Source organism: Felis catus, chromosome B1, assembly GCF_018350175.1.
Source record: "Felis catus isolate Fca126 chromosome B1, F.catus_Fca126_mat1.0, whole genome shotgun sequence".
In the NCBI taxonomy this organism is placed as follows: domain Eukaryota; kingdom Metazoa; phylum Chordata; class Mammalia; order Carnivora; family Felidae; genus Felis; species Felis catus.
In genome coordinates, this window is record NC_058371.1 from 3,006,824 (window position 1) to 3,034,592 (window position 27,769).

Sequence of the window (27,769 nt, forward strand, 5' to 3'; positions counted from 1 at the left end):
AGATCCTCTGTCTGCTTCAGATCCTCTATCTCCCTCTCTCTCTCTGTCCCTCCCCTGCTCATAAATAAACATAAAAAAAATCTCTGCAAACTTCATTCTCTCTTCTGGGCAATTGTTGAGAGTTATCATCCTTTCAAATCTTCATCTGCATCAAACTTATTTTCTCTTTTTAAATTAGTTTTGAGAGAGAGAGAGAGTGCAAGCAGGAGGGGCAGAGAAAGAGAGAGAGGGAAAGAGAGAGAGAGACCTTAAGCAGGCTCCGTGGCCAGTGTGGGGCCTGATGCAGGGCTCGATCCCACAACCCTGGGATTATGACTTGAGCTGAAATCAAGAGCAGTGCACTCAACTGACTGGGCCACCTTGGTGCCCCTCCAGTTTGTTATCTTAACAGGATACTGAGTTTTAAATTTTCCATCATTGTGCTTTTCTACCATGTATCATTTGTTTTCAAATATATTTGGCTATTTATATAGTATATTATTACTTACTCACATTTTGACTCCTTTGTTTTTTTTTTACACGGTGACTTGACAACTCTGTTCATTACACTGTGGTTACCACAAGTGTGGCTACCCTGTGTCACCACATATCACTTACAATACCATTGACTATCTTCCCTATGCTGCAACTTTTATCCCCATGACTTATTCATTCCATAACTGGAAGCCTGAATCTCCCACTCCTGTCACCCATTTTGCCCTTCCCTACTCCCTCCCTCTGGCAATCATGAATTTCTTCTCTGATTTACAGGTCTATTTTTGGTTTTTTGCTGTTGTTTGTGTGTTCTTTTTTTTTTTTTTTAAATTCCACATATAACTGAAATCAGATGGTATCCATCTTTGTGTCTCTGACTTATTTCACTTTGCAAAATACCCTCTAGATCCATCCATGTTGTCACATATGACATAACGTCATTCTTTTAGGGCTGAGTAATATTCTGTGTGTGTGTGTGTGTGTGTGTGTGTGTGCACACCACTTCTTTATCCATTCATCTATCAACAGACACATAGGTTGCTTCCATATCTAAGATATTGTAAATAATGCTGCAAGCAACGTAGGGTGTATATATATTTTCAAATTAGTGATTTTGTTTTCTTTGGGTAAATACCCACTAGTGGAATTACTAGATGGTATCATAGTTCTATTTTTAATTTTTTCAGGAACTTCCATACTGTTACCCACAATGGGTCACCATTTACAGTTCCACCATCAGCGGACAGGGGTTCCTGTAGTCCCCACATCCTCGCCAACACTTATCACACCTTGTCTTTTTGATTCTAGCCATTTTGACAGGTGTGTTTGCATTTCCACAATCATTAGTGATGTTAAGCATCTTTTTATGTGTTTCTTGGCCATCTGGATGTCTTCTTTGGAAAAATATCTACTCAGCACCTCTGCACATTTTTAATTGGTTATTTTTTTTCTGGTGTTATGTATTCTGAATATTAATATTATTCTGTTTTTTTTCCCTAGGAGTTTTATGATTTCAGGTCTCACGTTTAGGTATCTAAACTGCTTTGAGTTTATCTTTGTGTAGGATGTAAGAAAGTGGTCCAGTTTTATTCCTTTGCATGTGGCTGTTCAGTTTTCACAGCACCATTTATTGAAGATGTCTTTTCCTCATCGTATATTCTTGCCTCCTTTGTCGACGATTACTTGACACATGGGTTTCTGGCCTTTGTCTCACGTTCTGTTGATGTATGTGTCTATTTTTGTGCCAGGACCATACTGTTTTGATTACTACAGCTTTGTAGTATATCTTGAAATCTGGATTTTTGATAATTTCAGCTTTGTTCTTCTCTTTTATTTTTCAGACTTTTTGATCTGATAATAATTCCAATATCTCACGGAAACTATAGTGTTTCTGAGTTTTGAATTCACACTTCTGTTTTTCGAACATTCAGCCATAGAAATTCTTTGTGGTTTTCTCTAAAGCTACATTCATCCAGAGGAGATTCACATTTGATTTTACCACGCACCTGGAATACTAGGACCCTTCTACCCCTTTACAATAAATTTATATTTATGAGAAAAGTGATGCATTTTAAACCATACAGATGATAGGAATTCATCTATAAGCTAGTTTGCTATCAGCTTGTGGTTATGAGTTCTACATCATGTATATCTATATCTGTGCCTCTATCTATCTCTCTCTCTACTCTCCCTTGTACTGACAGTAAACACCCCCCCCCCAAGAGTTCTAAATGTGTATGAGGTGTACAGTTATATTTCCAATATCGGAAAGATCTTTTAACTGGCTTCCTATTTCCTCAGCCCACTGCACTCTCAAAATGAAAGCCTGGCATCACTGTTGACCCCCAGATGCTGTCAAGACAAAGCCAACTTCTGAACTTCATAATCTCTCCCTATTTCACATGATTCTAGGACCTCTGAGGATTCCTTATTTTCTTATCGGCTCAGTTACACATTTTTAAAGACTAACAACAATTTTCTCCAACATCTTTCATGTATTTTCAGTAAATATGTTGTCAAAGTACCTATTTTATTGTAAGGCTAGACATTGAAGCCCCTCCATTATAGTTATATCTTCGTCCCATAGAATGACATGTGGCATATCATACCGTTCATCACCACTGTTGTTATTTATCACCTCTGGTGTGTTAAGAAGGGGCATTTTCCTTGGAAATACAGGTCTCAGTAGATATCAAGAGGAAAGGAAGCATCAGAGCTTGAGAATAGGTTTTTCCGATGAGAAGAGGGCAAGAAATGCCATTTTACAGTCACTGAAGGACATATTTTTAGTTTCCCACTTTCTGATAAGTACAAAGATTAGAAGGCAGAGCAGAAAGCGAACGCATTACCCCAAAATAAGACTGGTATAGCGCTGGAGTGCAGGACAGACTTCAGGATGTGAAGCTTTTGGTTAGAACGTCAGGAGCTCCCCACCCATAAGCCACCCATTTATATGAGATAGAACAGTAATTAGAGAATTCAATCCCCAGAATCCTAAGTGGCTACCGTCTAGGCAACAAAATGGTACCTGTATTGAAGGAGTATTTTATAAGCAATCTTGAGTTTACCATTTGAGGAATGTTCCTAAAGAGTCTAATATCTATTTGTCCTCTACCTTTGCTGAGATTTCACTGGGCTTCAGGAAAAATAAAAATAAAAATAAAAATAAGCAAATCTATTGCACATTAACCAAACTTCTCCTTTGGGCTGAGTTGCATATACTCAAAACAAACTCCATCTTCTCAAGCAAATGGTCATCTGTACGATTACATATGCAGTTCTAAGTGTTAATTTCTGCCACAGTTTATTTAGTGTGAAAATAATCTAAAATGAAAGTTTAGAAGAACAGCCAAGGAGATCATGGATGAACCTCACTGTAATTGTTAAAATGAAGACATATTTTAATTACTTCTCTTTCCAAATTCGTATTCAATATTTATTAAAAGCAAAAACACCCACCGCCCAACAATGAAGCTGTGCGCAAAGGTGCACAGATTTTGTGCGTGAACAAGAATTTCAATAGATGCATCAGCCTTGCAAAAATCAGTACTCCACAGAACACTTTTCTGTAGGTTATGAACAGGTATTTGGTCAAACAAGATTGGCAAACACTGGGTACTTTAGTTCCCTCTCATACGTTCACATTGCACACCAGGGATTAGAGGTTCAGAGAAATCCTGCAGTAAAGAAACGTCTTTTTTTTTAAGAGTTTAATCCAGTGTTTCCTAAATTCACGTAATAGAGCACATTCTTCTTGACGAACCTCTTCAAATTCTTCCAAATGAAGATCCACAGAACACCAGGATATGAAACAGTGGCTTGTACTGATGGTTCTACGTCCTTCGATGGTATCATGTTTAATCCTGTTTTACAAGTACATTTTCTACTTCCAAACCAAATTTTCATTGGAATATCTAGAATAATCCCAGAGCACACCATTAAAAAGTTACATACTCCTGAAGTTCATGTTGTTTAGTCAACAGAAATACTGCAAGCACATAGCTGGCTAATTATATGATAGTGTGGGCTGTCATAAAACTGCTCTTTACATGTTCTTAGAAAGGATACATACACTTGCTTGTGTATCTTCAAAGATTTGAAATTACCAGTAGATCAACCACGACGTCTAGTCGAATTGAAATTAGCCCCAAATGTTTCCTCTTTTCTTGTAGAATTATGAAATAAAAATAAACCGTTCCCAGGGTTTATTTGGATGAAATAAGCAATGAGAACACTTGAGGTGAAGTCAAGGAAACTGTTTTACACGATGCAAGGGGAGATATACTGGTTGGATCTTTGAAATAAATGCCATTTTATTTTCTCCTGGCTATGAACTGTGGAAAGATGTTTCCTGGTGAAGGTGATAATGCTTATCCAGGAACTAACATAAAAGCCCCCCCTCCAACCAAAGACAACGTGTTGGGGTCAGAAATTTCTTCTCTGTCTTCAGGGTCATACAAAGTTAATGATGAAGCCTGTGTTGATTTCTTTTTCACAACTGTGTTCTTTGATGGGTCACAATGTACCTTTTAGTCATTTTTCTCTTAAATATTTTCTCTCCAAATGGGATTTCGGTGACTCTGACTCCTTCTGGTTTCTCGCCATAAAAAAGGGAAATAATACTTTTAGTGACATCGGCCTTATCCCTCTATTACCTTAGAAAAAGAAGGTACTGTTCCTAAGGTGATGAATATGGAACTTTTCGATTTCCCAAGGGGTCCTGTGGAATACTTCAGATCATAGACACACTTTCCACAGGCTCCAGAGAATCTAAAGGATGTCTCCAACTCTCTGCCCACTGCAATCCCAGACGGTCCCGGTCACCTAGAGCCCAAAGCCGTGCTCCACTTCATGTGAATGCAACGGACCTTCTTGTTTCTAATAGTATAGACAGAAGAGAGCTATTAAAGGAGAACCTGAAATGGACTCAAATTCCCTTCCAACTGGAAAACTAATTTGTAACATTGAAGACCCTATTTCTAATGAAATAAAAATGAAGAAATTGGGCTACGTCCTGTTAAATGCATCAGGTACTCCTTGATAAGGGACCATAAGGCAAGCTGGGGCCAAGCACAAGCTAGCACACCAGCAGGCCCCCCCCCACACACCAGGTGGGACGTGTGTGATATTCTTCAGGCACTCCTGGCCACCCAAGAACAAAGAAAAGCAAAGAATACAAATGGTTAACTGATAGAGATCGCAGTCTTGCAAGACTGAGTCTCCATCAGTTTACAAATATCTTAGTATATTACAAGAAAAAGGCAATATTATCAATAGCCTAATCTTTAGAAACCTGTAGGCTCAGCTTCCTGGAGCCCCAACATCACCCTCCATAGTGATGTGGGAACAAAGCAAGAAGGAAATGGCAGGTGAAATTAAATGCCCTCATAACCTGCAGCACATCGACCAGACTTGTGGCAAATACAGAGCAGAACATCTCTCCAGGACGCCCTAGCGTCCTGATGTTAACGCCTCCCGGAGGGAAAACAACCCGAACTCCTCAACAGCCGGGCCTCTGGCATCTCTGAGTCCTGCTTAGCGGGATCACAGTCCCTCTGGGGGCTGTGACTTGACCCTTTTGACTTGACCCCCCAGCTCCAAAGTATAAAACCAGACACTGTTCACAACCCCAGCTCCGCTCTTCCTGCCCATGGGTCCTGTCCCCTGCTTTAATAAAATCACCTTTTTGCACCAAAGACGTCTTCAAGAATTCTTTCTGGGCCATCTGTTCCTGACCCCCTACCCTCCATCACCCCAAAACTTCATTGCCCCTTGCGTGCTTCTTAAACATCACTTAAAAATGTTTATTGACTGAACTATTACAAGTTGATAAAAGTTTGCTTAGCATACAGTTTTAAACCAGCCCTTTGCAGCACACCTCAACAGAGACGACACTTCACGCCTGTATGGAAAACTACACACAACAGCACCACTGCAGTCCTCAGACGGCAGAGGCTGTACACATGCTCTGAACACAACCTGCACAGCAAGTATAACCTATGTTGTTCAGCTTATTAAGGAAAGCTCGTATGTGTGACATGCCATTCACAATGTATAAAAAGCTACTGGCCCGGCAGGGACTGTATGGGACGCCCGGGAGGCTGTTTGGAGGGGACGGCCCCTGAGCTCCTTCTTAGGGTCTGCAGGCACAGCTGAAATAACTGGAACCGGGGACGGTCTCCTGGGTGGTCCTCTTAGTCCTGTACATGTAGGCTGGGTCTGATGAGGGGCAAGACAACCTGGGCTGCAAACCGCACCCCTCCCCCAAGGCCGGATGTGGGTGACATTCCTCAGGCTCTCCTGGCTGCCCAGGGACAAAGGAGAGGAAAGAAAACAAAGGATTAACCGACAGAGATCACAGCCAGGCAGGACGTGGGTCTCCACAGTTTACAAATATCTTAGTGAATCACAAGAAAAAGGCAATCTGATCAACAGCCTCATCTCCAGAAACCTACAGACTCAGTTTCCTGGAGCCCCAACATCACCCTCCACAGTGATGGCACAGTGATGGCAGATGGAACTAAACGTCCTTACACCCTGCAGCCCATTGACAGATACTTGACGCAGGCGGAGCAGAGTTTCTCCAGGACTCCCTCCTGACCTCATGCTAATGCTTTGCTGGAGGGAAAAACCTTAGCCTGACTAAGGCCAGGCCTCCAGTATCCGGGAGTCTTTAGCATATGAAAGTCTCACTGGAAACTTCCCCTGGACCTCACCTCTCCCAGCCCCAGGGTATATAACCAGTCTCTCCTCAGGGTCCCAGGGCGGCTCTTCCTGCCCACAGGTCCCGTCCCCGTGCTTTCATAAAGTCACCTTTTTACACCAAAGACATCTTCACGAATGCTTTCTTGGCCGTTGGCTCTGGACCCCACGAACTCTACTACCACTCAAAAAAACCTCATCAGGCTCTCCCCATCCTCTGAGGAAAAGCCATCTTTTGTTTTGATGGGAGGACCCTTCCCCCAATAGATAGCCTGGAGGTCGCCCGGTGGAGGGCAGTGAGTTTGTACAAACACCTCTGTGGGAGGGGTAAATTTCCACTCAGGGCTGGAGACCCCCTTCCAGGCAAATGTGCCCCGCAGCTCAGACTTTGTGTGCCTCTCCAAGTCGGCCCCCCAAAGGTAAATCATGGAGGCAGGACAGCCGGGGCTAAAGCCTTCATGGGGGGCACTGACTCAGCACTGAAAGTGGCTGAGATCTGGGCCTTGTAGGACGCCGAGGACTGAACTGATGAGTGACTGTTGTTTGAGGAACAAAGTTTGGAACGAGGATGTTAAGAATAAGAGGCAGCACACAGCCTGTGGCACCCTCAGCACGCCCTCGTGTGGGAGGAGGCAGGGTCCATCCTCAACAGTCACCCCGTGAAGGCTTCGCCAGGCGGCTGGGAGCCTCAGATGTCCCAGGGACAGACTCTCAGCCCTGCCCACCCCACGTGTTCAGAAGCAGACAACTCCTTTTCCAAGTGTGCAAACCCACGCTTCATTACCTGGGTATTTCAGGGGAGAGTTGAGAATCCCTCAGAGGGAGATTCTGGATTTTATGCTGATAAGAGACCAGGAAGGTGTTCCTGGACATCATCTAGGGAGGAAAGTGGGCACGTTGCTATTATGCCTTTGTGAAACAGCCCAGGGGTTTTCTTAATTCCTTCCTTGATTGATTATTTAATTACGCATTTACTATTTCCCATCTTTGTAAACAGCACCGAAGGGTGGTAGAAAGGGCCACCCCATAATATTCCTATGGGCACAGGGTTTACTTTGCGCAGATAATTTTGAGAAACAGCAGACACAAGAGAAGTTCCAAAAACAGAGTAGAGGTTACCCTTTTGGAAGAGAAACGAAAGGAAATTCCATCTGTAAGAATGTCTCCTCTCGGAACCGGGATGAGAAGAAAGGCTTAATCCCAGGAGAGTCGAATCCTGGAGAAGGTAGCAGCTCAAATCAGCAATAGCCACCTTCTCCCTCCTTGACCGCGTGTTTCTGGCCAGCCTGCCTGCAGGAGGCTCCCCTCCCCACACACCTTCTTCTTTTGCCTGTGGTTGAGGCTGGTACTCTGGCAAGTGGGGAAGGCACCAGGGGAGACACGCCTCCCTGAGTACCGCCGGGCACACACGAGGTACGTGGGTTAGCAAGTTCCTGCCTGTTTGCTTCTTGCTCATCTGTGTTTTGTTACAGGAGGCCTCGGCCCCGCATCCAGGGAGGCAAGGGAAATGACAGTCTAGCAGCTGTTCTTGGTTCGCACAAGGCACACTCAATCTGTTAGACTGTCCCTACCTCAGGGGCACAGCCCGGCTCATGGCTGGTACTTGGTGCACACGCACCTGCAGCCAGCCCTCCATCGGTACCTGCAAGGGCAGGTCAAGGCTCAGTTCCACCCACTGGAAACGAAAGGAAGAGACTTCTTCCTGTTTCCTAGAATATGTACTTGGTAAACTTGCAATGAATGCTTTCTCGGTCTCTCTGAAATGGACGCTGATTTTTTTAAGAAGCTAAATAGGCCACTTGCCAGCCTCCTGACGAAGGACGATCTCTTTCAAGGTGCTGGGAGCCATCCCTTTGAAATGTCTCATCAGCAAGCTGGTGTTCCTCTAAGCCCGTCTGCACAGGACGGTCAGCAGGCACCAGAACCAAGACTCGAAACTGCCTGCCTCCTTTCGTAAGGGTGTGAGAAGTTTACTGTTCCAGGATACACAGCCAATGAACCAACACGGAAGAGCTACCCGATTATCTAACTACCAGGTTAACTGAGGGTGAACTATGTCACAATAAACGGTGTTTCCGAGTCCTCTTGCTTGAGCACTGGTTATGGTCTCTCCCGAGAACACGTATGTAATAGCTGATGCCTCCTTACACAAAAGGGACAGAGTTTTTTTCCTGGCTTTGCATACTTATAGCAGATTGCCTGTGATGTATAACACACTCTGGTTTAATGCTTGTTCAATAACACAATCTGAATCCCAAGCAGGCTTTGTGCTGTCAGTGCAGAATCCGACATGGGGTTTGAACTCACAAACTGAGATCATGATCTGAGCAGAAATCAAGAGTTGGGACGCTTAACCGACTGAGGCGCCCCCTTACTCTTCGTAACATAGGAGCCAATAACGATATTTTTCTTAAGTTAGTTTTAATAGACTTGCTTCAGTTACTACTAACATGGCCTTGACAAAATAATCTTAACATTCTCTCTCATCTCAGCACCTCTGCAAATACACGCGGCATGGTTAGAGACAGGTCCCCCTTCACCCTCGTCCACTTTAACAAACCCTACGTATCCTACCGATCTTAGCTTCAATATCATTTTCTCGAGAAGTCTTTCCTTGATCCCTTCAACTTCCGGATAGATGCCCCTGCCCTTCTCCAGCCGGAGGACTTGTCCCGCAGGGCTCCATTACTGACCTGATTTTACTTCCACCAGATGGCACATTTCCTGAGGCAAGAGCCACATCTGTCTTGCTCATTGATAAGCCACACACTCAACACAGTACCTTACATACAGTAGGCACTCAATAAATACTGGTTGAATGAAGAAGTTAAAGCACCTGGCCTGAGGTCTGGCCCATAATGCATATTTAATAAACAGTTAAGTAGGGGCGCCCAGGTGTCTGACTCTTGATTTCGGCTCAGGCCATGACCTCATGGCTTTGTGGGTCGGAGCCTCATGCCAGGCTCTATACTGACAGCTAGAGTCTGCTTGGGGTTCTCTCGCTCCCTCTTTCTCTGCCCCTCCCTCACATGCTGTCTCTGTCTCTCTCAAAATAAATAAGCTTAAAAAAAAAACCCAGTGAACTATTATAAGCATTATCATGATATAACAAAGGATACGTTTCAGCATAAAGGTGAATTATGTGTGAAACAAAGATAATTAAGTTAAATAATCAATTCTCAAAAAATAAACGTACAGTTTTATACATATATTGCGTGTGACGCAAACCGAGACTGAAGTGTGTGATATAAACTCGGATTTAATTAAAAATAATAGACATTTACAACGGGCACCAAGAAGAATGAAGGAAATGAGGTGTTTAATTTTTTTTAGTCTAAATGATTTCCTGATGTGGACCTCCTATTCGGAAACTAGGTTTCAATTACGGATATTTATTTTTATAAACAGCAAAGCGAGCTGTGTTTCCATGCAATGTTTAGAAAGGCAGCAAACATACATGTGAAGCTGAATAAATGACAGACGTGGAATGAATGTAAAGTCTAAAGTTACTAGTTTTTGTGAGCCGCATGGGCTAGATGGGCGATGGGCACGGGGGAGGGCACCCGTTGGGATGAGCCCTGGGTGTCGTATGGAAGCGATGAATCACTGGGTTCTACTCCTGAAACCAATACTACACTGTAGGTTAACTAACTAGAATGTAAATAAACATCTGAAAAGAAGAAACGAAGTGGAGTACAGATCACTGAAAGCTGCCTATGGAAAAGTAACACTCAGGGAAATAGACAGGGTTCTCTAAGAGGAGGGGTAAGCAGTAGACTGTGATGGAAACAATGCAGGTAACAGTTGTGGAACATGGGGGCAGTCCTAGTGGGGACCTGGCCCCGGAACCCCCGGGGCCCAGTTAGGAATGTTGCTGGTGCAGGAGGGAGATGTGTTCATAATAACTGCTCATGGGGTGAGGTGAACACCCACTCTGAGTGCCACAGCAGTAGTCCGTGAAAACACACTTAACAGTGTGCACTCATATGTTCATTAGAATGCCTCAGTGCTCGGAGCTGTTTTTCTTAATGTTTGTTTGTTTGTTTATTGGTTTATTGAGAAAGAGAGAGAGAGCGCGCACACATGAGAGGGGGGCGGTAGAAAGAGAGGAGAGAGAATCCCAGGCAGGCTCCACATTGTCAGCACGGAGCCTGACACGGGGCTTGAATCCATGAACCGTGAGATCACGACCTGAGTCGAAATTAAGAGTTGGCCCCTTAACCGACTGAGCTGACCAGGGGCCCCTCTGTTTAATTGCCTGACTAAAGAATGGAATACATGTGCGCATTTATAAGTACAACTGAAAATTCACATATGTTTAGCAAGAATGTGAGCTCTGCAAAACAGGGATTGTTGTTTCATTCACTCAATCGTAGCCAACTGCTAGAACAGTGCCTGCCATATTAAAGACACTCGGTAATATGGCCTGACTGGCTGACTGGATGAATTAGTTAATAAACAACATGTGTACAGTTGCCATATATTTAGAAGGATTGGACATCTCAGTATTACAGTATTAGATTTGCTGTGTCTGTTAGAGGTTATTTACTTTTGGATGAGTTTACAAATCAATTATGGTGATCAATTAAATACATTTGTCTTTTCTCACTGGACATCATAAAAGTACCTTTGCAACTTTAAATGTGTACTTAGGAGAGATACCGGACTTTCTTTCTCACCCTCCAATTAACTGAATTGGCGATTCAAATGCAAATATTAAAGCACTAGCTGATTGATTTTGCTTTTATTGGTCTAAAACAGGAGTTGATGGCTTGTGGTCCAGATCTGGCCCAACATCTGTTTTGACGGGGCTGGCCTGCTAAGAATGGTTTTTGTGTCTTTAAGTGGTTGAAAAATATCAAAAGAAAAATACTGTTTCATGACGTAAAAAATTTAAATTGTGCTCATGGAATTCAAGTGTTGGTGAATATAATTTTATGGGGACATGGCCATGACCATTCATTTATGTACTGTCTACGGTTGCTTTCACATTACAAGAGCAGGGCTACACAATTGCAGCATGGACTATATGGGACCTACAGAGCCTGAAATACTTACCATTTCTTTCTAGAGGAAGTTTGTTGGCCCCTGGGGTAGAAAACTATCATGTAATAACTCTGCATTGATACATTTCCTTACCCTTACATTGATCTTTAAGAAAGCAGTAGGCATTATCACATCAATTCTCATGTTCTAGGGTTAAGAAAATGGATTTAAATTCTTTATGAATTCAACTCTTTATGCACATGAGCAGGTTATCAACTTTCTGAAAGTTTCTCTTTTAGGTTAGATTCTACTCATGAATAGAGAAATCTTCTTAAGGATCACATACTTTGTATTTCATAGGATAAACACTAGCCAGCGGTCAAAATTCTGTTGCATATGTATTAAAGCCTTAGCGGCTGGAAAAGGTTTAGAAAATACACAGAAAGGAAAATCTTAACTCATTCATTAGGGTGTGTCCACTCAAGCCTGGACCCTAAGTGAAAGACAGTGGTCTGAATTCTACAAAGCGCCACCTAATTGTGTCTCAACATACTCCCTTTCATTTCTGAAAATGTGAGAGTCCTTCAATAACTGGAGACATGGATTCGACTGAGACCTATCCCCCTTCGGAGTGGAACTGATGTTTGCTCAAGTGCGAAGGGAAAGAAATCTCTCTCCGCATTTCAAAAGTAACACATGGTACCATAGCAATACACAAGAGGGTAAAGGGTGGAGGGTTGCTTGACCTAAGTCTCTCATCTTACAAGAAAATTATTTCACGATGAAACACAAATTTCCATTGTAAAGGTAAAACTGTAAAAGTTTTAGAAAATCTTCAGAGTTTAGGGCAGGGCATTTAGACATGAAAACAAAAGTAGGATCCATAAAAGCAAAAGTTTATAAATTAGACATCATTGAAGTTAAAAACTTTCCTTTGTGAACGATTTTGTTAGGAAGTTGAACAGATCGGCTACATCTTGGGAGAAAAAATTTGAAAGCCATATATCTGACAAAGGACTAGTATCTAAGATACATAAAGAATGTTCCAGATGGGAAAAATAATCTAATCAAAATGGGCAGAAGGCAATATTTCACTGAAGAGAATATACAGATGACAAGCACATAAAAAGGTGTTCAAAATGATTAGCCATTAGCGGAATGCACAATCTCTATGAGCACAGTTAATGTTGTACATTATTGCGTTTTCGTGTATACACACGGACGTCAGATGTGGGAGAGGATGCAAGGCAGTGGAATCCCTTACGCGTCGTTGGTGGAAATGTAAAATGGTTCAGCTACTCTGGAAAATCATTTGGCCGCTAAGATCTAAACATTCAATTACGATTCAACCCAGAAATTAGACTTCTGGGCATTTATCCCAGAGAAATGAAAAGTTATGTTCACACAAAAACCTGTGCATGAATGTTTATAGCAGCTGTATTCATAATAGTCCCAAACTAGAAATAACCCAGATACCCTTCAACGGGTGAATGATCAAACAAGCTAGTACACCCATTCCATGGAGTATTATTCAGCAATATAAAGAAATAAATTGTGGCTACAGGCCACAGCCAAGATGACTCTCCGAACGGGCTGAGCGAGGAGTCCATATCAAGAGACCGCGCACGCCATGACTCCCTGCATGTAACGTTCTTGAAATTACAAAGTTACAGCAAAGGAGAACAGATTAATGGTTGTGGGCTTTAAGATAGAGTGGATGCAGGAGGGAAATGGGTGAGTATTCGGGTGCAACGTGAGGTGCCCTCCTGGTGGTGAAAGCTCCGTACACTGACTGTATCAATGCCAACACCCTGTGATCTGTCCTCTTGATTTGCAAGGTGTTATCACTGGGGGAGACTGTGTAAGGGATCCACAGGATCTCTCTGTTTTATTTCTTACAAGTGCATGTGGATTTAAAATCACTTCTGAAGAAAAACTTTAATGTAAAAATATAAAAAATTATATTGTAATATTCCTTTGAATTACAATGACTACAAGCCCAAAGTTATTTTTACACACGTTTCATTTCAAAATTCAAAGGGATTAAAAACTTATCCAGACTCAACACAAAAGTCATGTACTTCTGAATGTTCCTTCATGGCAAAAAGCAATATGGGTTTCATGATTGTAAATTCTTGGTAACTAATGGCAAGTTTGAAGATGGACCCTACACAATGGCATTTTTGCCCATTCCTGAAGACGACGACAATTTCTCTTAGGAACAAAACAAAAACAAACAAACAAACTAAATTAAACAGAAAGTCCTTTCAAGTGAACACAATTACTATTTACCCATGAGGCTCAATCGGTGCTGTTACCATGAGCCAGGAGGGAAGAAAATAAATCAAAGGATAAGGATTCCTTGGACAGACATGTTAAAACCGCTGAAAGCATGAAAGATTGCAGGCTGTCAACTGAAGCACAGGTATTAAAACAGATGTGTAGACAGGACGAGTGACATTGTAAGAAAACATTAAATACCCCGGATGCTCTGTCACCCAAGAGTTCTGTGTCACAATATTTCGAAAGTGGAAAATTTGCTTTATGATATTTGTACTTAACAAGTGTCGAATAGCTATGAAAATATGCCAAAAATATATCCATCAAACATAAGTATAAACTGAATTCTACAATTAAAAAACTTAATATGCACCAGAAATATATCAATCACTTTGATTTTGCACAAAAAGGAATGTGTATTTCATTAAAGCAAAGCTCAGCCTGAATCCCATAAAAATGTTTCATGCTAATTAAAAGAAAATACAGTATTTTAAGAAATGTTATTACAACTGTTAAACTATGAAATGGATTTGCCACCCCACAAATTTTCATTTTTAGTATCATGTATCATTCCTTTCCCTTTTTCCCTAATCAAGTTTTATAGTTGAATTCTGATCCTCCTATTTGTATTTTATAATATTGGATGTTTGTTAAAACTAACTTGTTTAAATTGTTTTAAATTAACTTTCTAAATTAGTTCAAAGAGACTCATAATCAGTTACTGGAAAGAGACTATGACCGGTATAGAATAAACGTCCAATTTAGGCAATATCTACGAATCAGATTATTTTTCTATTTTTTGCAAACAAATGTTCCAACATCTACTTGTTAGTTATGAAACTGTAATTGTGAGCTTTGGATACCATATAGTTGTAGAACTTAGACCATGTAAAGGAAAGCACTTGGAAACTTTTTAATAAAAAGACCTAAGAATATAACAGACTAATAGTGTTCGCAATGATTCCAGAATCACTTGTCCTCATGAAGTACCTAGGACTGCCCAGTGAAGCAAGCTCACTTCCTCTGGAGTCGGGGACTGTGAGTTCTCAGAGAGAATCACCCTAATTAGCACTTTTTCTTCCATCATGTCAAATACAGAAATGTATGAGAAACCAAGTATGTTGTCCTTGGAAGTTTAGAAATACTATTCTATTTAAAGTTATGTTTAAAACCACCTTGGGGAACCTGGGTGGCTCAGTCAGTTAAACATCCCACTCTTGATTTCGGCTCGGGTCATGATCTCACAGTTTGTGAGTTCAAGCCCCACATCAGGCTCTGTGCTGTGTCAGCTCAGACACTGCTTGGAATTCTCTCTCCTGCTCTCACTGCCCCCTCATTCTCTCTCTCTCTCAAAATAAGTAAACTTCAAAAAACTTTAAAAATAAAAAAATAAAACCACCTTATACCTAATAGTAACACAACTATTTTAATTTTGAATGTGCCATACAATCTTGGCTGTGATTTGCATCCTCACAACACTGAAGAATCCTTCATTCGGTCAATGAAAGGGATTTTAGATTCTTCATATCTAAAGTCAAAAGCAAATTAAAACCCTCAACCCTCACCCTGCAAAGCTCCTTTTTAAAACATCTATTCACGCAAGTAATCATGGCTAAACTGACTCTCAGATTTCTATTAGGCATAAACAATGAACTGCCGTGTATTGACCAAAAACAGACTGGAGGAGAGGAGATACTTAAGGCTTTTCATGAGGAGTTTTGCAAATTTGCCTATTATTGACTGATTCCAGAGGCTTGATTAACACTTTCAATACGTTCTAGGAACCTCAGCTGCACTGCAAAGATCTGGTATCATATCATTAGCATGATAAAGTGATAGCTACTTCGTTACTACCTTTTCCTGTTTTGAAGTCAAAACTATGTCAGCTATATGCGGTCTTGCCAAGCACCAGGCCCGAGAATCTTACTGCTGTCAGTTTGAATTGAGTGGTGTGAAACAGGGGACCAAGCAGAGGGAACAATCTAACTTGAGAACCGCAGACTAAGTCATTTCTCACGTAATACCTCCCTTGAGTCTACTTCTAGAACTGGGAACACAGAATTGCCATCCCTTACGTTTGGAGGAAACCGGTAAGTCAAGGTGCTTTTATCTTCCTTACCTCTGAGTACAGTCCTCATCAAAACTGTGTGGTGGAAAAAAACAGTATTACGGCCTAATTTAACCTAATTACCATGGAAATTATTGCTAATGAGTTTTGACTTACATGCTGAAGTTTACACCACTGGTAAAGACGGGGCCAAGCCCCAGGCCAGATGTTCTCTCACGTACAGAAAACCACGCCTCTGTGTTGCCTAGTTTAAAAATTATACACATGCGTGTGTGTGTGTGTGTGTGTGTGTGTACTTGAGATCATGCAGTTCGTCAGTTCAAATAAGTCTTATTATGCTCAAATTATACATGGGTAATTATATATGTAAATATACAATAAAAACTATGTATTTATACAATAAAATTATTTAAGCATCTCTTTCCCCCTTGTGCTCGGTGATAGGATTGCTAGCATCTGGAGAGCCTATAGCCTTTTTAATAACACTAAGTGCTGCTAAGCATTTACTCCAATCCCTACCGCACGTTTTTCCACGGCCTCAATGGGAATGTGAGCTATTTGGGGAGGTCTACCTTAAGTTGTTTTCAAATGCAATTTGACACACGTCTTCTGGGTAGATCTGGAGCAGTCCTAAAGACTGTGAATATTAGAGCAGAAATATTTAGAAAATAATTCATTTAGAAAATTCAATCTCACCAGTACCAAGAACTAAAAAAAAAAAAAAAAAAAAAAAAAAAAAAGCAGAAAATACAGACACATACACACAAAATAAAACAAAAATTAAAAAAGGCAAAAAACCATCTATCATGTGTCAAATGTGAGGCAGAAAGTAAATGAAGTAATTAGTGCAAAATATTGATGACCTCTGAGTACCAGGGTGCTCAGTAACAACCAGGAAGTTATAAAAACAATTCGGGGTGAATATTATGAAGGGGAAGTGGTAAAAAATCATAGAAAATGTATTCTTATTTATGGTTTCAGTTCAGAGGACTTCCTAAAAGAGATTGCATTTCCCCGCGACTTGTAAAATGGAGACAGTGGCCAGGCGGTGGGTAGTCTTGGCCAAGGGAACAGGCAAGCGAAGGTCTGAAAACAAGAGAAAAGGATTTGATGGAAATCAGGAGAAGAAGCGAGGTAGAATGGAGAGGCAGACAGAAGCCGGATGTTGACCAACGCAAGGTCGTGTGACAGAATTCATCATGTGAACTAGAAAGGAGAGTAGTTTTCAAGCAGGCGCTTAGCTTGATCAGACTTGCTTTCTGTCAAAGTGGTCTTCCTCAAATACAAGCACAATACAATAGCCTTCCCCTGAACGGCCCTTTGGACTGAGCCTGGTGCTGGTGGAGACCTAGCTGCTGTGGTGGCTTCCAGGACGAGGGTCCCATCCTGATCACCTGGACATTGGCTGTCATGATGCGACCATGCTATAAGGTTTTGTTCTAGTGGGAGAAGACCAACAAGATGGGTCCCAAAGGCGGCAAAGGTAGTCTTACGTATTCATTCTACACTGTGATTTGAGCGATTACATACCAGAAGGAAGGAGTCAGGGAGAGTGAAGGATGAAATTAAGGAAAGAAAGAGGTCAAAACAGAGCAAAGTCCCCCGTGGCAGCTGCGGGGATATCCTTAGTTAGGATGAGCCTTGCTAGGGAGAAGAGGCTGATATTCTGGGTAACAGGAGTGAGCAAACAGAGACAACAGCAGGTTTGCATGTCTGGCGGAGGAAGCAGAAGGCACCTTTCTGACGGCTTTGTCTTTGCTAAGGTATGATTTGAAGTCATCCATTAAGTCAAAGAGAATACGACCAGTTTGATGACTGGAGGAAAGTGGTGAAGACTGGAAAATGATAAGGTGAGTGGGGACAAGAGCTCACCAGACAAGTTACCATAGCTGAGCCCCGGTGAGGTGATGGCCAACATATCTTGTGGAAGAAGCTGTCAGCTCATGTGGCTCTTATCAGGGGCTCTCCCAGGCTGCGCGAGAATGAGGGCAGATGACTATAGCACAAAGCTCACAAGACAAGGGGGTCCAGCATATCACAGGAGAGATTCTACGGAAGACATTGCTCTGTAAGGGAAGAGGAATCACAAATTAGGAGGAAGGAAGAGGAGGGAGAAAGCAACAGCTTCGGTTCCCCAGTAAGAGCAAAGGAATGAAGTAAACGGGGGTGGAGACAGACAGATGTGAGAGTAGAAGAGAGACAGGTTTGAACTTAACCTTTCAAGAGTTTTAGGTGAAGCATGACCAGTGAGCACCCCAAGAGGAGTTAGGGAAAGGCAGTGGAGAAGACCAAAGGGTTGAAGATGGGAGCTGAGAATCCCAGGGCTGGACAGGTCATCCAAGGGGGTACAAGGACACGGATAGATTCTGCAGGAACCACAGACAAGATGGGAACTGAGAATCCCAGGGCTGGATAGGTCATCCAAGGGAGGGCAAGGACACGGACAGGATCTGCGGGAGCCAGAGACGTGCAGGATTGCTGATGAATGGCATACGTTGTTTCAGTGGTGCTATAACCATTCACGTTGTAGACATTCATTGTCTAACTGCCTTTCTCCTACCATTTTTGATGACCGGGGCAATTTCTGCCTTCCACAGCTGTGGGTTTCCAATACCAGCATCATATCAGAAACATAATAGGAAGGGGTCAAATATTTGTTGGCAGATAAATGGATCCATGCGTGAGTGCACAAATGAACAGTTAAATTCATTACTGTGAAATTATTATACCTATGGTATCACACACATTATGAGGCCAAGGGTAACCCTTACCAAGGACAGGGTGTGGTTAGATGGTTAATCTCAACATTTATTGCCACGGTGATTTGCATTTTCTATGCTCTCATTACTGACTCAACTTATTTTTGAATGACATGTTTTTAAAGACATTGTGATAATTCAGTCTATTAAATTTGGGAGCATCTCCCTTTCCTCAAAAGAAGGTTGCATAAGTCTGCCTAATATATCATGTGTTGATTCAGAGTTTGAGATTCATGGGAAATTCTATGTCCAACGTCTTGGTGAAGGGTGGGCAGGCTGTGGCTCTCCACAGACATCACTGTTGCCTGAGGTCTGATCAGTGAGCTTTGAGTGTGGGTAGGATCTATGTTAGCAGGAAGGCAGTTACAGATGATCCTCCAGATGGTAGTTCTATAGAAAATTGTTGATATTCTCTTTTAATATCAAGCATCCAAGAGACATCCTCAAGAAAAGGGAACCATTGTGCACTGTCGGTGGAAATATAAATTGGTGCAGCCACCGTGGGAAACAGTACGGAATTTCCTTAAAAAATTTAAAGAAGTAGAATTACAGTATGATCCAGCAGTCTCACTATGGGGCATTTATCCAAAGAAAATCAAAATAGGATCTTGAGTAAATATTTATACCTCCATGTCCACGGCAGCACTATTCATAACAGACAAGATAAGAAAACAACCTAAGTGTCCCTGAACAGGTGAACTGATAAAGATGTAATCCCTTTGTAGATCTCTCTCTCTGTCTCTCTCTCTCTCTCTCTCTCTGTCTCTGTGTGTGTGTGTGTGTGTGTGTGTGTGTGTGTGTGTGTAGATAGATATAGACATAGATATAGATTAGATGTAATAGATATATAGATATATAACAGAATATTATTTAGTCTTAATAAAGAAGAAAATCCTGTCATATGTGACAATACGGTAGACATGGAGGGCATTATGTTCAGTGAGATATGAGCTACATCAGACAGAGAAAGACAAATACTGTATACATCGCATAGGTGGAATCTAAAAAAGTCACAATCATAGAATCATAGAAAGGTAGTTACCACAGGCTGGACGATGTGGGAAACGGGGAGATGTTGGTCAAATGGTACAAACTTCTAGTAACAAAGTAAATAAATTCTAGGAGTCCGATGCATGGTGATTATAGTGAAAGGTACTGTATTATGCACTTGAAAGTTGCTAAGGGAGTACATCTTACATGTTCTCACCACCGAAAAGGATGGTGATTACGCGATGTGATGGAGGTGTTAGCAAAAACGAACGTGCTAATCATTCTGCGAAATATAAACGTATGAATCACCAGGGTGTACACCTTACTTCTATACGGTGTCACATTACATCTCATTAAAGTGGAGGGAAACAAGATATATTCTCACAAACAGCGAAGGTGTCATGTACCTGTCCTGTTTCTCTCCTTCCCTTTCCTTACCAATCTTGTTGCTATCAGACAAGACTAATCCAGCTGAAATCCCAGCTTCCCACGGAACGTGGGATTTAGAGCCTCAGCTAGGCTGGCATCTCATGCTCCATCAATGCAGTACACGTGCTCTGTGCCTCTGTCACGAGCTGGGTGCTGCTAATCAAAGTTGAATAAAACTCTTCCACCTTGAGCTGCTCACAATCTGTGTGTGTGAGTGGCCAACGGTGAGAGTTTGCGGTCAGCTCTCCACCGGTCCCCTGAGGCAAGTTCTGGGAGAGCAGAGAGGATCAGTGGTCACAGCTGCACTTGCCACGTGCTGTGCGTCACGGACACCGGGCCCGTAAACTCAGGGCTCGTGGCTGGATCTCTCCCATGACACAATCCCAGCCCATTTGGCGACTGGCAGCCCCAACAGCCTCTCTCATTATAAACAGCAAATGATTTTTTTCACCTGAAAATTACCTACTAAATTATCTCTCAATAAAGCAAATTAGGAAGAGATGTCACGCAGCCGCTAAGTTACAGCCGTGATTTACGAAGAAATCCGTCCCACAGAATCTGACGCGCCAACTTGCTCCAGAGCTGTTCTCCCTAAGAAGGAAGGGCGGACGGTAGAGACCACTGAAGGCTCAGCTGAAGCTTATTTAACCCCCGGAGCAAAGGTCAGTTTTCTGGGCCGAACTCCATTTTCTTGCATTTTATGCATGATTAAATGGTAATTAAGCTTTAATGAAGAGTGTTAGGCTGATTACAATGAGCGTAATTGCACCAGTCGATGCACGTTCTCCTGTTTTACACGCTGCGTGGAGCTGGCAGGACGATGGATCTTTAATGGGGTTTGAATATCTTGTGAGCGTCAACAGCTCATTTCCTAGCTCGGAAGCGCTCGTCTTATGGGCAAGTGTAGTAAAAACACACAGGGAAGCGCGTGCTGCACACCTTCCCGCATCCGTAGCTGTGAAACACACACACACGTGGGGTTGAGACTAAGCAACCTCAGTAAACCTCAGTTTACCCTCAGTAAACGGCTGTCCCTGTCCCGAGAGTATTTTAGAGCAGGGGCAAAAAATGATCATGATTTAATGAGATAACCAGGTTGATCAAATGATAGATTATACTGTGCTCATGTTAAAAATGGGCATTAAGCTTTATACAATAAAAATGTTCTGCCTGCTTTCTGAATGGTATAAACAATTAAGTAATCAAGGATAAATAAAGGTATAAATTGTCAACAAGGATGCCTGACTTTCATTGAATCTGTATAATGCGATCTTGACTAGTCAAAACACAGTCTATATTGGCCGCTACACTTCTAATAATAAACATTGAAGATCATGTATCTTAACTATCAACATCGGGTAGAAAATAATCCAGGAGGGAAAAAAGAAGCTTTATTATTAAAATTAGTCTTTAAATATTTATGATCAAAGTCTTGCCTATTAAAAGTTTTGAATGAAGCCAAAGTTAATGCAAAACACATCATTTTCTGTAGATGACACACTGTTTGTCATGCAGTCGAAGCCATCTCAGTATTTTCAAGCATTTTCAATTAGCAAATCCTTTTAGCCACTAATCACATTACCAGGTTGCAGAAATACAAATACAGTCTGCCCTCCAGGAACTGAGTCTAGCAACAACAAACAGAGTACTCACAGACGACACAACAAGCACTCCACCAGATGTATGGGTGTTGGATCTGGGGACCGTTAAGTGACAAAGGACTCATTCCGCTAAAGGAATCTTCAAAGGTGGCGTGGCCACACTAGGATTCATTAAGCCAGCAAAGAGATAAGGGTGGGGATTTAAGTATGTAAAATGGACATACACCATATATGGGGGACACCCCGAGGGAAGGTTGGTGTTCTGCTGCAGTGTTAACTTACAGGGGGTTTGACAGGATGGAGGGCAGTGATTGAGGGTGGTGTTGAAAATGTGGATTAGGGGAAGTTTGCACAGAAGATTTTATAGCCTTTATTAAAGACTCATCTTGGTTCCTGTGCTCAGGTAAGTTAGTGAATGGGCAAGAGCAGGAGAGACGAGGCCTGGATAACTCAGCCCAAGCCCAAAAGACTTAGACCACTGTGGCAAGTGCCCAGGTTGAGACAACTGGTTGGATTTGGGGTTTTGAATATGGACCCTACTGAATTTGGTGTGGGGTTATATGGGGTGTGAGAAAGAGATTTCTAAAAAAAAAAAAAAATGACTTCGGAGGCTTTGCCCGGACAACAACCAGAATGGAGTTGCCATCTGCCATGACAGGAGAGACTTCAAGAACGTCAGCTTTGGGAGACGACTGGGTTGGAAGTGAGGCCAAGTTTCATGTGCCAAGTTGAAGGCAGGGAACAGTGGCAAATGGACGGTGGATGCTCAGGGCAGAGGTTTTGGAAGACTGGCTGATAAAACCCGAGGAGTGAATGTTGACAGGAAGAAACACATGATGTCACCCTAGACACATCCAGCCTTTAGAGTTTGAGGGCAGAAAGAGGAAAACCAGCAAAAGAGGCCGCAACAGAACTGCTAATGGGAGTGCCAGCTGGCACAGCCACTCTGTAAACCACTATGGAGGCTCCTCAAAAAGCTACAACAGAGCTACCCTATGACCCAGCAATTGCACCACTAGGGATTTATCCAAAGGCTCCAGGAGTGCTGCTTCGAAGGGGTACATGCCCACCAATGTTTCTGGCAGCATTATCAATAATAGCCAAAGTATGGGGAGAGCCCAAATGTCCACCGACTGATGAATGGATATAGAAGACGTGAGATAGATACAGATATAGATATAATTTTAAAAAATGTTTAATGTTCACACACACACACACAATGTAATATTATTCGGCGATCAAAAAGAATGAAGTCTCGCCATCTGCAACAACGTGGATGGAACTAGAGTGCATTATGCTCAGCAAAATAAGGCCGTCAGAGAAAGACAAATATCATATGAGTTCACTCTTAAGTGGAATTGAAGATACAAAACAGATGAACATAAGGGAAGGGAAGAAAAAAAAAACCAAGAGAAAAACAGAGAGGGAGAGAAACTATAAGATTCTTAACTAGAGAGAACAAACTGAGGGTTGTTGGGTGGGGGGATGGGCTAGATGGGCGATGGGCGTTAAGGAGGGCAGTTGTTGGGATGAGCACTGGGTGTGATAGGTAAGTGATGAATCACTAAATTCTACTCCTAAATTATTACACTATATATTAACTAACCTGGATTTAAATTTGAAAAATAGTGATAATATGCACACAAAATTAAATAACAGTACAATGGTAAAACAAAAACAAAAACAAAAAACTGAGGCCACAAAAGAGTGGCCAGTGGAAGAAAGAGGACTAAGAAAGACAGAAGCAGCTGAAGAAGGCATTTTGAGAACAGGGGTGTCGTCAAAATTGAAAAGCTCCAACTTGGTACGGAGTCACGTGCCTGAGACATACAGTGGCAGTGAGGTCAAGTTCTTATGCTTTATGCTTATTTAAAATCTGATGATTTAAGTACCTCTAAGAAAACCAATGCCCAAATGAGTATTTTTCCCTCCAGTAAGTCAGTGACACCTATAATTCTTAGCTCACATATTATTGGCATGCTATCAAGTTAAAATGGCTTATCATCAAGAAAACTTGAATTTAATACTATTGAATAAAGGGCACTTTTGCCTGGGAACAGTGGTTATACTTGGCATCAATTACATGAGGAAAACTTTTTTTTTTCAGTTCCATCATTTAAAATTTTATTTTGAAATCGCAGTGTGGTGCTAATACTTCAAATTTTAACATTAGCTTGACTTACGAATGCTAAAACAATCTAACTTATACATAAAGTGCCTTTGTTGTTGTTGTTGTCTCAAGATCATAGATAAAAATTTATGGACTTTGCCTTCTTCTCACTTCCAGAAGAGGAGCAAAGCCCTTTTGGTCTGGAGAGATGGACTCTTTTGCATATTTTGAGGAGATTCAGACCTTTGGTTCAGCAAGACTCCAGTTTAAATTTGGTTTCTCAATGGAGCCTCCCATGAGGAAAGTCTGATGAGGAAAGGAAGGTCCCACAACTGCAAAGATGGAGACTGGCACATTGGTCACGGGTAAGGGTAGGTTGACCAAAATGCCCCAGTGCACTGGTGCCGACAGAGGTTCCTGGAACATGGGCGTGTCAGTTTTATTACCTGACTGAGGGGTTTTAGGAAACTTTTTTGTCCTGGGCAAATTCTGACTGTTACATCTAGGGTAACTAGGTGTAAGAGTCAACTTTTCATCAAGTTCTCAGAGACACAGAGTCTTGTGTCCCAGTATCTCACTCCCACTGGTGTCCCAGAAATGGCAGACTTCACTCGAAGTTCAGGGAGCATCTTGGCTGTGGAGAGGGGCAGGGCCACTGTGTTCCAGCTCTGTCCACAGACAGAACTTCCATGAGATGAATCTGTGTGGCCACCAAGGACAAGAACAGCACCCAAAGAGAGCAGAGAGGACCTGGTCTCCTCCTACTCACCACACAGAACACATCCTGACTCCCCACACACCACAACATGAGGAGGGGGCTTTGTACAACGGACTGATACTGGACTTCTCATCTACCTTCGTGCATAGGAGCTTGAAGTGGATATAATTTCACTTAGAAAACTGAGAAATGGCCTTTGTTCTAACAACAGAGAGTGGAACACACCCTTGACCATTTCACAGGCTTCCCAATGTCGCTCATAGAACTGCAAACTTATTTACAATTAAATAAGGATCCAACACAAAACCTAGAGCACACTTCCAATAGGATTATTTGAGAGGGCTTCCTTAAAAGGTTAACCCCAGGTAAAGGTGTGGTTGCTGAGAACTGGTTATAATTATCTGGAAAGAACATGGACAGACACAGCTTCTTGAGAAAAGCAGTAAGTTTCGATGGAGGGACAGAACCAGCCCCAGGGAAATCGACAGGGGAGGGAACAGGGTACATCAAACCCCCGGCCACACACTACATCCTGTATTTCTCATGTCCTGCCAGAGCTCCCCAGTGGATGAATGCAAATAGGAGAGAAGGCCTAGTGCACACATGTTCACCTCTAGGGTCAGCGAGCAGCTTGGGAAAAGGCAGAGAATAATCTAAAAAGGCAAAGAGAAAATGTACAACACAGAATGCAGGGTTAAATGCAAATGTCCTTAGAAATTGGTACAATGTCTTCAATTCACAAATAAAGCAATAAAAAAGGAGACAGAAGGTCAGTCACAAATCTTTAGAGATCAACAGAGAAGCCCAAGTTTCCTTAGAGTCCGGGAAAAATTATAAATTATAATTATAATCTAATTTATAATAATCTAAATTATAACAAGCAACATTTTATATATTTTTTTGGCCTTTTTATAGAGTTTTTAAGACAACCTTGCAGAAACCCAATTAATTATAGAACCTCAGAATCAATAGTATATTTTTGCCCTTAATGTGGAATTTCTCAAAGTGTACCAGACGGAGGGACTCAGTAGCTGGGAATGGAGGGGGGAAAGTTCATGCACAAGGGTCTTGTAAAACCACACGATTTGCCAACAGTCACACATTCTTATGTATAAAACTGACACCTTCACGTGGTTCAAACCAGAGCACCTGGAACACTGAATTTACAAAAGAATAAGCAAGTTTCATTTCTGTAGGAACTTCAATGGATGTGTTCATGTTGTCCACTTCCTAAACAGCAACATATAAGGAGAATCAAAATGTCTGTTATTCTCATATAAAACAAAGGGCCTTTAAAAAAAAAAAAAAAACCCAAAGTAGGAAGTTGTCTTTTCCTGAAAAGAAGGAATCCTGAAGGAACACGGGAAAATAAGCCGTGTCCGGGCTCTGTAAGAATTTTAAAAAAGAATTTTAAAAAAAAACTGCAAGGGTTTTAAAAGGCCAAGAACAGAACCAAACATATTCTTACCGTACGATCCAGTGATCAAGCTCCTTGGTATTTACCTAAAGGAATTAAAACCTTATGTTCACACAAAAACCTGCACAAGAATGTTTACAGCAGCTTTACCCATGATTGCCAAAACCTGTATGTAACCAGGATGCCCTTCAGTAGTGACGGGTTAAGAAACTCTGATCTATCTGGACAGTGAAGTATTTTTCATCGCTAAAAAGAAATGAGTTATCCATCACTAAGAAGAGGTGCAAAGACACGGGGAAGCCTTAAATGCATATCACCAAGTGTAAGAACCCATCAGAAAAAGCATCCTGTAGCATGGGAATCACTGAGTGATTCCGACTCTATGACATTCTGGGGAAAGCAAACCCATGGAGACAGTAAAGGGATCTGTGGTTGCCAGTGGCTGAGGGCATAGGGGAGGGGTGGGCAGTCGGAACAGAGATGTGTAGGGCCATGAATGACTGTATGACACTATCATGGTGGGTACATGTCATTGCACATTTGTGCACATCCGTAGCACGTACTGTGGACTCTGGGTGATGATGTCAGCATGGGTTCATCAACTGTGGCAAATGCACCATCTAGTGGGGATGTTGCCAACGGGGGAGGCTGGGCATTTGGGGGGAGGGTATATGGGAAACCTCTGTATTCCTCTCAATGTTGATGTGAACCTAAAATTGCTCTAAAAAATTATCTGTTAAGACAAATTAGGAAAGTATACAACAGGTAAGAGGGAAAAACAAACATAACCTCATAGTGTTGCCAACATTTTTGTTTTGCCAGAGAAGGGCAGTAGATTCCACATCTACTGTCTACTCACCACCATTTCTGAAGATAAAGAGCAAAATTCTTAAGATGAAGGACATTTTCCCCCAAGCTAGGTTCGCTGGAACAAACTTACCTCTGATGTTTTTACCAAAGACCAGTGAAAAATTTAGCACATGTTTGCAAACTATTGCAAATTACCGCGCTCGAAGCGCAGTAAAACCAGAGATAAAAAATTGTGCAGATGATAATCTCATTTTTATTAGCAACCTTTTAAAGCATTAAATTGAGCTAAGTCCATTTGCTTATGTAAATCCTAAATATGCTCACCAGTGACCCGCCAAGGGATAAGGCGGGTTGGAAGGTGTTATGTGCAAACCCCACTTGTCTTACGCCAACGGCTGACCACGTGCACCGCCAAATCATATGATCTCTACGTGGTACAACTTGAAGGGCACTCAAAAGCAGAATTTCCGGGGCACCTGGGTGGCTCAGTCGGTTGAGCGTCCGACTTCGGCTCAGGTCATGATCTCATGGGGCTGGAGAGCCTGGAGCCTTTTTCGGATTCTGTGTCTCCCTCTCTCTGCCGCTCTCCTGCTCACGCTCTTTATCTGTCTCTCTCAAAAATAAACATTAAAAAAAATTTTGAAAAAAAGTGGAACTTCCACAAAATATCTTCACTCCTTCCTTCTTGAGAAACTGCTCATTGAAAATGGGCTGGAGAGTTAAAAAAAAAAAAAAAAAAAAAAAAAAAAAAAAAAGCCAAGGTGGAACCTGTCTTTCAGGAGGTAAGAGCTCAAATGTGCAAACACTGTGTCCCGTGAGCGATCGCCCAGAGATCACCGTCTCAAGTGAAGTGCTCAAGACCTTGGTCCAAAGAAGAAGAATCAGGGCACTTGTGTTTGGGGTGGCTGACCACGGACACGCAGAGC

At 42.0% G+C, this 27,769-nt stretch overlaps 1 protein-coding gene across 3 annotated transcripts in view; it reads right to left on the reverse strand.

Moving 5' to 3' along the window:
- Positions 1-27,769, reverse strand: part of CSMD1 (CUB and Sushi multiple domains 1) — a 2,016,427-nt gene that overhangs the window by 274,170 nt on the left and 1,714,488 nt on the right. The window lies entirely within an intron of this gene.